At 46.1% G+C, this 14,442-nt stretch overlaps 1 protein-coding gene across 2 annotated transcripts in view; it reads left to right on the top strand.

The window, feature by feature from the left end:
- LOC106588035 (tubulin polymerization-promoting protein family member 3) overlaps positions 1–885 on the top strand; it is a 24,013-nt gene extending 23,128 nt beyond the window's left edge. For both annotated transcript variants that reach the window (XM_082969849.1, XM_082969850.1), the window contains exon 4: positions 1–885. This exon is cut by the window's left edge and continues 1,946 nt beyond it. The gene's annotated coding sequence lies outside the window, so the exon portion shown is untranslated.
- The last annotated feature ends 13,557 nt before the right edge of the window (positions 886–14,442 follow it).

Genomic DNA, 14,442 nt, shown 5'->3' on the forward strand with positions numbered 1-14,442 from the left:
CCCCTAACCACAGGCTCAACCCCAGGCCCTGTCGACAGAGGCTGTTCCTCTCTTATCTTTGATATGTTCTGAGGGTGTGTGTGTGTGTGTGTGTGTGTGTGTGTGTGTGTGTGTGTGTGTGTGTGTGTGTGTGTGTGTGTGTGTGTGTGTGTGTGTGTGTGTGTGTGTGTGTGTGTGTGTGTGTGTGTGTGTGTGTGTTGTAATTGGGGATGATGAGAGAGCATGCTTTTTACTCTGAGGATGTTATAGTTAGAGAGCTTGTGTGAGGTGATGTCCTTAAACAGAGATATATGAACGATGTGTGTTTACACATGACTCGATCAGAATGCTCTGTTCACTGTCACACCTGGCCTGCCCTGAGACTGTACATAGACCTGTGATATAGCATACCTTTCTTTACCTTGGATTTGTTTTTAACATGTTGAGTTGGACTGTGACATACTGATGCAAGAGTTGATCTGGAATTTAACGAAACATCCACCGTAAAGTAAAAACGTCAGCGTCAAGATCGCGATTAGACAACAACAAAAAAATACATTCTGGTAAAATAATCTGACATTGTACCGCGTTCCACAGGCTTCAAACCATGAACGGCCTCTTTGATTTTGAATTCAGTTCACTTTCTTACAGTATATTTCATCTTTCTTACAGTATATTTCATATTTCTTACAGTACAAAACATCTCTCAAACTCATAGTTTCAGGGTTACGTCTTTAAGACTTGTTTTAGAACTAGCTAGCTTTTTATTCTGACACTGTTTCTTTAACGCTCGTTGCTTTCAAAACGTTTCAATTAATTTTTCTCTGTTTTTTTGTTTGTTTTCATTTGTTTGTTTGTAGAAACTGGTAATGAATAAAAAAAACGGTAATAAAGTGTTTCTCTTTAGTTTGTGGTTTCTGTTATTCTGATTCTGAGTGGTATTTATAACAAATGTCATTACTCAGTGAGCCAATCATCACTTACCAAACCAGGAAGTGTCCAATGGCATGTGCCTTTAGCCACAGGCCTTCTCATGTCTAGAAAAAGATTGTGTTCTCCTAATGAACAGGTAACTGGTCTGTGTTACATTGTATTCTCCTAATGAACAGGTAACTGGTCTGTGTTACATTGTATTCTCCTAATGAACAGGTAACTGGTCTGTGTTACATTGTATTCTCCTAATGAACAGGTAACTGGTCTGTGTTACATTGTATTCTCTAATAAACAGGTAACTAGCCTGTGTTACATTGTATTATCCTAATAAACAGGTAACTAGCCTGTGTTACATTGTGTTCTCCTAATAAACAGGTAACTAGTCTGTGTTACATTGTTTATCCTAATAAACAGGTAACTAGCCTGTGTTACATTGTATTATCCTAATAAACAGGTAACTAGTCTGTGTTACATTGTATTCTCCTAATAAACAGGTAACTAGCCTGTGTTACATTGTATTATCCTAATAACAGGTAACTAGTCTGTATTACATTGTGTTCTAATAAACAGGTAACTAGTCTGTGTTACATTGTTTATCCTAATAAACAGGTAACTAGCCTGTGTTACATTGTATTATCCTAATAAACAGGTAACTAGCCTGTGTTACATTGTATTCTAATACTTTTGTCCAGCTAATAGCCTAACCACCGATCAAGCAACATTATGGAGTAAACATTAAAATCCTGTTGCTGCAGGATTATTTTGCTGTGACAATACTGGTCAAATTAAGATCCTACATCTGTACATAGTGCACTACTTATGACCAGAGCCCAGGACTAGTAGTACACTATACAGGGGAAAAGGGTGCCATTTGGCTGACTTGGCTGTAGTGTGGTCACCCTGCACTCACTAGGAGCTGGGCCCTCGGGCTGACAGGAGTCACCGTGGTAACAGCAGGAAGGGGAAGGGGAGAATCTGGTCCTAATGTTTATGCGTCCCGTTTCACGCGGTACTGCCTCGTTGCCTCCTCGTCAATGTGACATTTTCAACACAGCACTGACACATCTGGAGCTCAACAAGCTGGTCTATGTTCCAAACAGCACCCTATTTCCACGTGTAGTGCACTACTTTTGACCAGGGCCAATAGGGGAATAGGGTGTCAGGGCAGAAGTATCAAGTACACTCTTAGAATTAGTAGCGTGTCGAGGAAACCATGGAGATCCTCAAGGATTGATTGCTAGTCAGTGGTTTATAGTTGTACCTTCGGTCAGCAGAGGGGTTCTAGGGGGATTAGTTCATGATTCGCTATAGCAACGGAGTGGAGGCGTGGTTTAGTAGGGGCGTGGCATTAAGATATATATTTTTTTTTTGGGCCACCCGTTACAGTAAATGTCATTCCTGTTCATCTGTTCTGTTGTAATTGTCATCACATGGTAAGGCTGAACACTGACAGTTTGGGTGTATGAGTTCCTCACCAGTTTATGCATAATCCCAAAGATGAAATGGTTACCCCTTTCTGTATGTAATCAGCAATGTTAATATAATCCTTATTATTCTTTTAGAAATATATAATATATGGATAAATATTCAAGGAAAATATTTTAATTTGCAGCGTACAAACTTAACATGATGAACGAGGATGACGTTTACGTTAACGGGAAGTGAGTGATGTTAAAGTTTGATACTCTGAGCTCTGACACATACGTAGTAAAATCGTCTAAGAAGTTTCCTTCAAAACAATGTGCCCGATGCTTGTAATCACTTTATCAGAAGAACGTGATCAATGACGTCCCGAAGCTTTGTTTTGTCAAACAACCACCTGAATGGTTTGGTATTAGTTTCGGGAGAAGGCGAAAGGCTATCCTACGCTACGGACTGTGCGACGTCATCTGTGATCATTTGGCTGTCCTAAATATTCTTTTGACCAACAGGAGCCACCGATGTACACTGGAAATACCCCCCTAGTTACCTCAAGGAACCTTTACACGGGGGTTCCTCAAGGAACCTTTACACAGTGGTTCCTCAAGGAACCTTTACACAGTGGTTCCTCAAGGAACCTTTACACGGGGGTTCCTCAAGGAACCTTTACACGGGGTTCCTCAAGGAACCTTTTTCAACAGGAAAGGTTCTGCCAGATTATTGGCAACCCAAAGTTCTTCCAGGCACCTTTACTAATAAGAGTTTATATAGTATTGAACTATATACAGAATAGGGTGATCCTAGTGAACTATATAGAGGGAATCGGGTGCCAGGGAAGAAGTAGTGAACTATATAGAGGGAATAGGGTGCCAGGGTAGAAGTAGTGAACTATATAGAGGGAATAGGGTGCCAGGGTAGAAGTAGTGAACTAAATAGATGGAATAGGGTGCCAGGGTAGAAGTAGTGAACTAAATAGATGGAATAGGGTGCCAGGGTAGAAGTAGTGAACTAAATAGAGGGAATAGGGTGCCAGGGTAGAAGTAGTGAACTATATAGAGGGAATAGGGTACCAGGGTAGAAGTAGTGAACTAAATAGATGGAATAGGGTGCCAGGGTACAAGTAGTGAACTATATGGAGGGAATAGGGTGCCATTTCAAACCATCTACTGCCTTCACCCCAGCCATTTGGGACACACAGCCTATGAAGTGTTGCCTTGAACACAGAGTCAGAGAGCAGAACAGCCACTCCCCCCCTACACACACTCCCTCCCAGCAGTACACTCTGTCTGTGTCCAGAAATAGGGAACAGGAAGCCCACGCGGGTCCCTTGTTGTCATGGCAGCACAAGTGTACACAAAGACCCTTTACACGGGGGTTCCTCAAGGAACCTTTACACGGGGGTTCCTCAAGGAACCTTTACACGGGGGTTCCTCAAGGAACCTTTTTCAACAGGAAAGGTTCTGCCAGATTATTGGCAACCCAAAGGTTCTTCCAGGCACCTTTACTAATAAGAGTTTATATAGTATTGAACTATATACAGAATAGGGTGATCCTAGTGAACTATATAGAGGGAATCGGGTGCCAGGGAAGAAGTAGTGAACTATATAGAGGGAATCGGGTGCCAGGGAAGAAGTAGTGAACTATATAGAGGGAATAGGGTGCCAGGGTAGAAGTAGTGAACTAAATAGAGGGAATAGGGTGCCAGGGTAGAAGTAGTGAACTAAATAGAGGAATAGGGTGCCAGGGTAGAAGTAGTGAACTATATAGAGGGAATAGGGTGCCAGGGTAGAAGTAGTGAACTATATAGAGGGAATAGGGTGCCAGGGTAGAAGTAGTGAACTAAATAGATGGAATAGGGTGCCAGGGTAGAAGTAGTGAACTAAATAGATGAAATAGGGTGCCAGGGTAGAAGTAGTGAACTAAATAGAGGGAATAGGGTGCCAGGGTAGAAGTAGTGAACTCTATAGAGGGAATAGGGTGCCAGGGTAGAAGTAGTGAACTAAATAGATGGAATAGGGTGCCAGGGTAGAAGTAGTGAACTAAATAGATGGAATAGGGTGCCAGGGTAGAAGTAGTGAACTAAATAGAGGGAATAGGGTGCCAGGGTGGAAGTAGTGAACTAAATAGATGGAATAGGGTGCCAGGGTACAAGTAGTGAACTATATAGAGGGAATAGGGTACCAGGGTAGAAGTAGTGAACTAAATAGATGGAATAGGGTGCCAGGGTACAAGTAGTGAACTATATGGAGGGAATAGGGTGCCATTTCAAACCATCTACTGCCTTCACCCCAGCCATTTGGGACACACAGCCTATGAAGTGTTGCCTTGAACACAGAGTCAGAGAGCAGAACAGCCAGTCACCCCTCCCCCCCTACACACACTCCCTCCCCAGCAGTACACTCTGTCTGTGTCCAGAAATAGGGAACAGGAAGCCCACGCGGGTCCCTTGTTGTCATGGCAGCACAAGTGTACACAAAGACCCTTTACACGGGGGTTCCTCAAGGAACCTTTACACGGGGGTTCCTCAAGGAACCTTTTTCAACAGGAAAGGTTCTGCCAGATTATTGGCAACCCAAAGGTTCTTCCAGGCACCTTTACTAATAAGAGTTTATATAGTATTGAACTATATACAGAATAGGGTGATCCTAGTGAACTATATAGAGGGAATAGGGTGCCAGGGAAGAAGTAGTGAACTATATAGAGGGAATAGGGTGCCAGGGTAGAAGTAGTGAACTAAATAGATGGAATAGGGTGCCAGGGTAGAAGTAGTGAACTAAATAGAGGGAATAGGGTGCCAGGGTAGAAGTAGTGAACTCTATAGAGGGAATAGGGTGCCAGGGTAGAAGTAGTGAACTAAATAGATGGAATAGGGTGCCAGGGTAGAAGTAGTGAACTAAATAGATGGAATAGGGTGCCAGGGTAGAAGTAGTGAACTATATAGAGGGAATAGGGTGCCATGGTAGAAGTAGTGAACTATATAGAGGGAATAGGGTGCCAGGGTAGAAGTAGTGAACTAAATAGATGGAATAGGGTGCCAGGGTAGAAGTAGTGAACTAAATAGATGAAATAGGGTGCCAGGGTACAAGTAGTGAACTATATGGAGGGAATAGGGTGCCATTTCAAACCATCTACTGCCTTCACCCCAGCCATTTGGGACACACAGCCTATGAAGTGTTGCCTTGAACACAGAGTCAGAGAGCAGAACAGCCAGTCACCCCTCCCCCCCTACACACACTCCCTCCCCAGCAGTACACTCTGTCTGTGTCCAGAAATAGGGAACAGGAAGCCCACGCGGGTCCCTTGTTGTCATGGCAGCACAAGTGTACACAAAATAACACTTCAGCACCTGGCTCCAATGGTCTCTCTCTCTCTGCTTCCCTCCCTCTTTCTCTATTTCTCTCTCTCTCTTTCACCCTCACCCTCCTCCCTCTCTATCACTCTCTCTCCCCCTCTCCCCTCCCTCTCTATCGCTCTCTCTCCCCATCCCCCTCTCCCCCTCTCTCTCTCTCTCTCTCTCTCGCTCTCTCTTCTTTGTTTGTAACCAAACACACAAGTTCATGGCAACGCTGGTTGTTTGGGACGTCTCCTTGGAAGCTCGAATCAAAAACATATCTCGCCCCGCCGGGGGGGCGGTCCTCGTCCCCCCCCCCCCCCAGCCCAACTCTTGTTGCTGTGGCTATCTCCGTCATGGGTTGACCAATGGCACGGCAGCTAACGCAGTCACATGTGCTCTTGTGACTTCAGAACCCCTTCTCAGTCGGTGGCTGGCTCTGGGGAGTAGGACTGCAGCTAAGTGGCTAGGGCTGGGGTTAGGGCTGGGGTTAGGGCTGGGGCCGTGGGTTAGGGCTGGGGTTATGGCTGGGGCCGTGGGTTATGGCTGGGGTTATGGCTGGGGTTAGGGCTGGGGTTAGGGCTGGGGTTAGGGCTGGGGTTAGGGCTGGGGCCGTGGGTTAGGGCTGGGGTTATGGCTGGGGCCGTGGGTTATGGCTGGGGTTATGGCTGGGGCCGTGGGTTAGGGCTGGGGTTATGGCTGGGGCCGTGGGTTAGGGCTGGGGTTAGGGCTGGGGTTAGGGCTGGGGTTAGGGCTGGAGTTAGGGCTGGGGTTAGGGCTGGGGCCGTGGGTTAGGGCTGGGGTTAGGGCTGGGGTTAGGGCTGGGGTTATGGCTGGGGTTAGGGCTGGGGTTAGGGCTGGGGTTATGGCTGGGGTTAGGGCTGGGGTTAGGGCTGGGGTTAGGGCTGGGGTTAGGGCTGGAGTTAGGGCTGGAGTTAGGGCTGGGGCCGTGGGTTAGGGCTGGGGTTAGGGCTGGAGTTAGGGCTGGGGTTAGGGCTGGGGTTAGGGCTGGAGTTAGGGCTGGGGTTAGGGCTGGAGTTAGGGCTGGGGTTAGGGCTGGAGTTAGGGCTGGGGTTAGGGCTGGAGTTAGGGCTGGGGTTAGGGCTGGGGTTAGGGCTGGGGTTAGGGCTGGGGTTAGGGCTGGAGTTAGGGCTGGGGTTAGGGCTGGGGTTAGGGCTGGAGTTAGGGCTGGGGCCGTGGGTTAGGGCTGGGGTTAAGGCCGTGGTTAGGACTGGGGTTGAGGTAATAGCCCCAGGGTTAAAGGTGATGTGGGCTGCTGTTGGTAATAAATTGTCTGATTGATGACATGCTCACTGGCAGCTTGGCTCAGTCTGATGACATAAGAGGATCCTGTTGAGTTACAACCTCAGAGTTAAAGATACGGTCTAATTTCTCTCTGTCTCTCTCTGTCCCCCTCCAGTCTCTCTCTCTCTCTCTCTCTCTCTCTCTCTCTCTCTGTCTCTCTCTCTCTAGTCTCTCTCTCTCTCTCTCTCTCTCTCTCTCTCTCTGTCTCTCTCTCTCTAGTCTCTCTCTCTCTCTCTCTCTCTCTGTCTCTCTCTCTCTAGTCTCTCTCTCTCTCTCTCTCTCTGTCTCTCTCTCTCTCTCTCTCTCTCTCTCTCTGTCTCTCTCTCTCTAGTCTCTCTCTCTCTCTCTCTCTCTCTGTCTCTCTCTCTCTAGTCTCTCTCTCTCTCTCTCTCTCTAGTCTCTCTCTCTCTCTCTCTCTCTCTCTCTTGTCTCTCTCTCTCTAGTCTCTCTCTCTCTCTCTCTCTCTGTCTCTCTCTCTCTCTCTCTCTCTCTCTCTCTGTCTCTCTCTCTCTAGTCTCTCTCTCTCTCTCTCTGTCTCTCTCTCTCTAGTCTCTCTCTCGCTCTGGTCTCTCTCTCTCTGTCTCTCTCTCTCTGTCTCTCTAGTCTCTCACTCTCTAGTCTCTCACTCTCCTCTCCTCTCCTCTCCTCTCTCTCCCCTCCAGTCTTTCTCTCTCTCTCTCTCTCTCGCTCTCTCTCTCTAGTCTCTCTCTCGCTCTGGTCTCTCTCTCTCTGTCTCTCTCTCTCTCTCTGTCTCTCTAGTCTCTCTCCATCTCTCTCTGGTCTCTCTCTGTCTCACTCTCACTCTCTCTAGTCTCTCTCTCTCTCTAGTCTCTCACTCTCTAGTCTCTCACTCTCCTCTCCTCTCCTCTCTCTCCCCTCCAGTGTCTCTCTCTCTCTCTAGTCTAGGTGTTTGCCCCATATTGTAAATTCTTGGTTGGTGAGCGGACCCCAGACCTCACAATGGGTTCTTTAACTGACTCAAGTATTTTTAGCCAGATCCTAATTGGGATGTCAAATTTTATGTTCCTTTGATGGCGTAGAAGGCCCTTCTTGCCTTGTCTCTCAGATCGTTCACAGCTTTGTGGAAGTTACCTGTGGCGCTGATGTTTAGGTCGAGGTATGTATCGTTTTTTGTGCGCGCTAAGGCAACGGTGTCTAGATGGAATTTGTATTTGTGATCCTGGCGACTGGACCTTTTTTGGTCTTCCTCCCTTCTCTCTCTCTCCGGGCTGTGCAGACAGCATGGATGTCTGGCTGTTTAGGATGACAGGAGGATTGTACTGAAACAAGGACAGGGGTTTTCTGGCTTTCTGCTCCACTGTAGAACAGCTCTACCTCCTGAGAGGTTAAACAGTGACAACCCCCCCAGAACAGCTCTACCTCCTGAGAGGTTAAACAGTGACAACCCCCCCAGAACAGCTCTACCTCCTGAGAGGTTAAACAGTGACAACCCCCCCAGAACAGCTCTACCTCCTGAGAGGTTAAACAGTGACAACCCCCCCAGAACAGCTCTACCTCCTGAGAGGTTAAACAGACACAACCCCCCCAGAACAGCTCTACCTCCTGAGAGGTTAAACAGACACAACCCCCCCAGAACAGCTCTACCTCCTGAGAGGTTAAACAGTGACAACCCCCCCAGAACAGCTCTACCTCCTGAGAGGTTAAACAGTGACAACCCCCCCAGAACAGCTCTACCTCCTGAGAGGTTAAACAGTGACAACCCCCCCAGAACAGCTCTACCTCCTGAGAGGTTAAACAGTGACAACCCCCCCAGAACAGCTCTACCTCCTGAGAGGTTAAACAGTGACAACCCCCCCAGAACAGCTCTACCTCCTGAGAGGTTAAACAGTGACAACCCCCCCAGAACAGCTCTACCTCCTGAGAGGTTAAACAGTGACAACCCCCCCAGAACAGCTCTACCTCCTGAGAGGTTAAACAGTGACAACCCCCCCAGACCAACCAGGAAGTTAAACAGGAAAGCCAACATGAAGTCATATTAGAGGTTGGGCCTTTTAAACATCTGTCTCTGTCACATTCTGCAAACAGGGTTGACCTGGAGCTGGCCCTCAAGCGTGTTCTGACATGACATCTACAAGGGCTCCCTTTGTGTCTGTGTGTCTGCTCAAGTGTGTGTGTGTGTGTGTGTGTGTGTGTGTGTGTGTGTGTGTGTGTGTGTGTGTGTGTGTGTGTGTGTGTGTGTGTGTGTGTGTGTGTGTGTGTGTGTGTGTGTGTGTGTGAGTGTGCGTGTGTTTGTGCTCAAGCGATTGTGTGACTTTAGAGCGCTAAATGTAGGTGATTGAGTGTCTGTTCTGAGGTGAAATCATGTTGACCTTTGTGAATGTGTCCCATCAGTCATCGTGGGCAGGTCCAGACGTTGCCAGGTAACCATGGACTCAACAGGTCCAGCTGAGATAACAGGCGTAACCAGGTAACCATGGACTCAACAGCTCCAGCTGAGATAACAGGCGTAACCAGGTAACCATGGACTCAACAGCTCCAGCTGAGATAACAGGCGTAACCAGGTAACCATGGACTCAACAGCTCCAGGAGAGATAACAGGCGTAACCAGGTAACCATGGACTCAACAGCTCCAGCAGAGATAACAGGCGTAACCAGGTAACCATGGACTCAACAGCTCCAGGAGCACTATATAGGGAATAGGGCCCCTAGGACTCTGGTCAACAGTAGAGCACTATATAGGGAATAGGGCCCCTAGGACTCTGGTCAACAGTAGAGCACTATATAGGGAATAGGGCCCCTGGGACTCTGGTCAACAGTAGAGCACTATATAGGGAATAGGGCCTCTAGGGCTCTGGTCAACAGTAGAGCACTATATAGGGAATAGGGCCCCTGGGACTCTGGTCAACAGTAGAGCACTATATAGGGAATAGGGCCTCTAGGGCTCTGGTCAACAGTAGAGCACTATATAGGGAATAGGGCCCCTAGGACTCTGGTCAACAGTAGAGCACTGTATGGGAATAGGGCCCCTAGGACTCTGGTCAACAATAGAGCACTATATAGGGAATAGGGACCCTGGGACTCTGGTCAACAGTAGAGCACTATATAGGGAATAGGGCCCCTGGGACTCTGGTCAACAGTAGAGCACTATATAGGGAATAGGACCCCTAGGACTCTGGTCAACAGTAGAGCACTATATAGGGAATAGGGCCCCTAGGACTGGTCAACAGAGCACTATATAGGGAATAGGGCCCCTAGGACTCTGGTCAACAGTAGAGCACTGTATGGGAAAAGGGCCCCTAGGACTCTGGTCAACAATAGAGCACTATATAGGGAATAGGGACCCTGGGACTCTGGTCAACAGTAGAGCACTATATAGGGAATAGGGCCCCTGGGACTCTGGTCAACAGTAGAGCACTATATAGGGAATAGGACCCCTAGGACTCTGGTCAACAGTAGAGCACTATATAGGGAATAGGGCCCCCAGGACTGGTCAACAGAGCACTATATAGGGAATAGGGCCCCTAGGACTCTGGTCAACAGTAGAGCATGATATAGGGAATAGGGCCCCTAGGACTCTGGTCAACAGTAGAGCACTATATAGGGAATAGGGCCCTGGGACTCTGGTCAACAGTAGAGCACTATATAGGGAATAGGGCCCCTAGGACTCTGGTCAACAGTAGAGCATGATATAGGGAACAGGGCCCCTAGGACTCTGGTCAACAATAGAGCACTATATAGGGAATAGGGCCCCTAGGACTCTGGTCAACAGTAGAGCACTATATAGGGAATAGGGCCCCTGGGACTCTGGTCAACAGTAGAGCACTATATAGGGAATAGGGCCCCTAGGACTCTGGTCAACAGTAGAGCATGATATAGGGAACAGGGCCCCTAGGACTCTGGTCAACAATAGAGCACTATATAGGGAATAGGGCCCCTAGGACTCTGGTCAACAGTAGAGCACTATATAGGGAATAGGGCCCCTGGGACTCTGGTCATCAGTAGAGCACTATATAGGGAATAGGGCCCCTAGGACTCTGGTCAACAGTAGAGCACTATATAGGGAATAGGGCCCCTAGGACTCTGGTCAACAGTAGAGCACTATAGAGGGAATTGACAGTGGTGGAGAAAGTACCTAATTCTCATACTTGAGTAAAAGTAAAGATACCTTGATAGAAAATGACTCAAGTAAAAGTAAAAGTCAAGCAGTAAAATACTTAAGTACCAAAAGTAAAAGTATAAATCATTTCTTATATTAAGCAAACCAGACGGCACAATTTTCTCAGTCCCTCCAACCTCAGCCTCTCCAACCTCAGTCCCTCCAACCTCAGTCCCTCCAACCTCAGTCTCTCCAACCTCAGTCCCTCCAACCTCAGCCTCTCCAACCTCAGCCTCTCCAACCTCAGTCCCTCCAACCTCAGTCCCTCCAACCTCAGCCTCTCCGACCTCAGTCTCTCCGACCTCAGCCTCTCCGACCTCAGCCTCTCCGACCTCAGTCCCTCCGACCTCAGTCCCTCCGACCTCAGCCCCTCCGACCTCAGTCCCTCCGACCTCAGCCCCTCCGACCTCAGCCCCTCCGACCTCAGCCCCTCCGACCTCAGCCCCTCCAACCTCAGCCCCTCCAACCTCAGCCCCTCCAACCTCAGTCCCTCCAACCTCAGTCTCTCCAACCTCAGTCTCTCCAACCCCAAACTGCAGTGGTCATTATGAGAATCAGAGCAAGATTAGGCTGAAGGTGATGGCAGTAGTCCTGTCTGCTTAGGATAAAACAGACTAAACCAGTAGTCCTGTCTGCTTAGGATAAAACAGACTAAACCAGTAGTCCTGTCTGCTCAGGATAAAGCAGACTAAACCAGTAGTCCTGTCTGCTCAGGATAAAGCAGACTAAACCAGTAGTCTTGTCTGGTCAGGATAAAGCAGACTAAATCAGTAGTCCTGTCTGCTCAGGGTAAAGCAGACTAAACCAGTAGTCCTGCCTTCTCAGGATAAAGCAGACTAAACCAGTAGTCCTGTCTGCTCAGGATAAAGCAGACTAAACCAGTAGTCCTGTCTGCTCAGGATAAAGCAGACTAAACCAGTAGTCCTGTCTGCTCAGGATAAAGCAGACTAAATCAGTAGTCCTGTCTGCTCAGGATAAAGCAGACTAAATCAGTAGTCCTGTCTGCTCAGGATAAAGCAGACTAAACCAGTAGTCCTGTCTGCTCAGGATAAAGCAGACTAAATCAGTAGTCCTGTCTGCTCAGGATAAAGCAGACTAAACCAGTAGTCCTGTCTGCTCAGGATAAAGCAGACTAAACCAGTAGTCCTGTCTGGTCAGGATAAAGCAGACTAAACCAGTAGTCTTGTCTGGTCAGGATAAAGCAGACTAAATCAGTAGTCCTGTCTGCTCAGGATAAAGCAGACTAAACCAGTAGTCCTGTCTGCTCAGGATAAAGCAGACTAAACCAGTAATCCTGTCTGCTCAGGATAAAGCAGACTAAACCAGTAGTCCTGTCTGCTCAGGATAAAGCAGATTAAACCAGAACAAGCTGGGCTAACACTGGTCTAATTTGAGGCTTTGGCACAGAGACTAGGATGTCCCAAATGGCACCATATCCCCTATGTAGTGCACTACTTTTAGACTAGAGCCCTATAGGGAATAGGGGGGAATAGGAGGACTAAGAGTCCCAGTTGACATATTAAAGTTTATCACCTCCTATATAACATCTGGGTTTTTTTTTTTTTTGTGTATTTTTATTGGTTCAACATTTTTTTTCCCCGGGTTTCCACCCTAAATGGTTACATGGAAACAACAGTAGTTATAGATACAGATGTGGATATTCAGAGTCTTGGGTTAATTCACACAGCATTGCTCAAGATGTTTTCTGTGTCTTTATTTTTTTCCTCTGCCTAAAACAGACGGGATGAAGTTCAAACTCTACTTTCTTTATCTTGTGTCAGCTGGTTACTTAACACACAACAGATACCAGTTTCCATACAATAGCGGCAAAACGTCCAGTTCTGGGTTGCACCTGTTGCAACGGCTGCAGAAAATCTACCCTGTATAACAACCTTGCAGTAGGTCAAAAGAGGGTGCGTTTGTTTCGCGTTGCCGTGCCCCAGCTGGGAGTGGTTTACCCATTTCCATTGGTCCTAAAGTCACATCTCCATCCAACCGGGGCACCGGGCGATGCAAAACGAATGCACCCAATACTCCAGGAAAAAGTACCGTACAGTACAGAACTGCAGATTTTTGAAGAGGTCTCTCCTACGCTGAGCTGTCACGGTGATTCTAGAGCCAAATAATTTGGGTTCGATCATGTGGCCGCTTGCAAGCGGAACTAAATCTGTACAATATTGGTTCATATGTTTGTAAAGAAAAATGTATTGTAGCAACGGAGGTTAAACAGAAAAGTGATTGTTTCATTATGATGAAAAACACAGCTTCTCCAAGAGGGAGGAGGAGGCGACTGAGTGTGAGGTACATGTGTGTCCACAGGGGGCGCTGAACACACCTCAGACAATTCTAATAAGGTAGTTAGTTACACAATGCTACAAAATATCAAAATAACTATAAAAGAACAACAAAGGTTTCCTACTATGAATATACTGTATAATGTCAATACTATTAACTACAGTACTAGATTTAGATGCACTATTGTAAAGTGGTTGTTCCACTGGATATTATAAGGTGAATGCACCAATTTGTAAGTCGCTCTGGATAAGAGCGTCTGCTAAATGACTTAAATGTAAATGTAAATGTACTATGAATATACTGTATAATGTCAATACTATTAACTACAGTACTATGAATATACTGTATAATGTCACTACTATTAACTACAGTACTATGAATATACTGTATAATGTCAATACTATTAACTACAGGGTAACTACAGTACTATGAATATACTGTATAATGTCAATACTATTAACTACAGGGTAACTACAGTACTATGAATATACTGTATAATGTCACTACTATTAACTACAGTACTATGAATATACTGTATAATGTCAATACTATTAACTACAGGGTAACTACAGTACTATGAATATACTATATAATGTCACTATTAACTACAGTACTATGAATATACTGTATAATGTCAATACTATTAACTACAGGGTAACTACAGTACTATGAATATACTGTATAATGTCACTACTATTAACTACAGTACTATGAATATACTGTATAATGTCAATACTATTAACTACAGTACTATGAATATACTGTATAATGTCACTACTATTAACTACAGTACTATGAATATACTGTATAATGTCAATACTATTAACTACAGTACTATGAATATACTGTATAATGTCACTACTATTAACTACAGTACTATGAATATACTGTATAATGTCAATACTATTAACTACAGTACTATGAATATACTGTATAATGTCAATACTATTAACTACAGTACTATGAATATACTGTATAATGTCACTACTATTAACTGCAGTACATCTAAGACATTGTCAAATGCCAACGAAGTTAGTTTTTTTACTATTGTTACCACAACTAA

Source organism: Salmo salar, chromosome 26 (assembly GCF_965601325.2).
Source record: "Salmo salar chromosome 26, fSalSal1, whole genome shotgun sequence".
Lineage (NCBI taxonomy): Eukaryota > Metazoa > Chordata > Actinopteri > Salmoniformes > Salmonidae > Salmo > Salmo salar.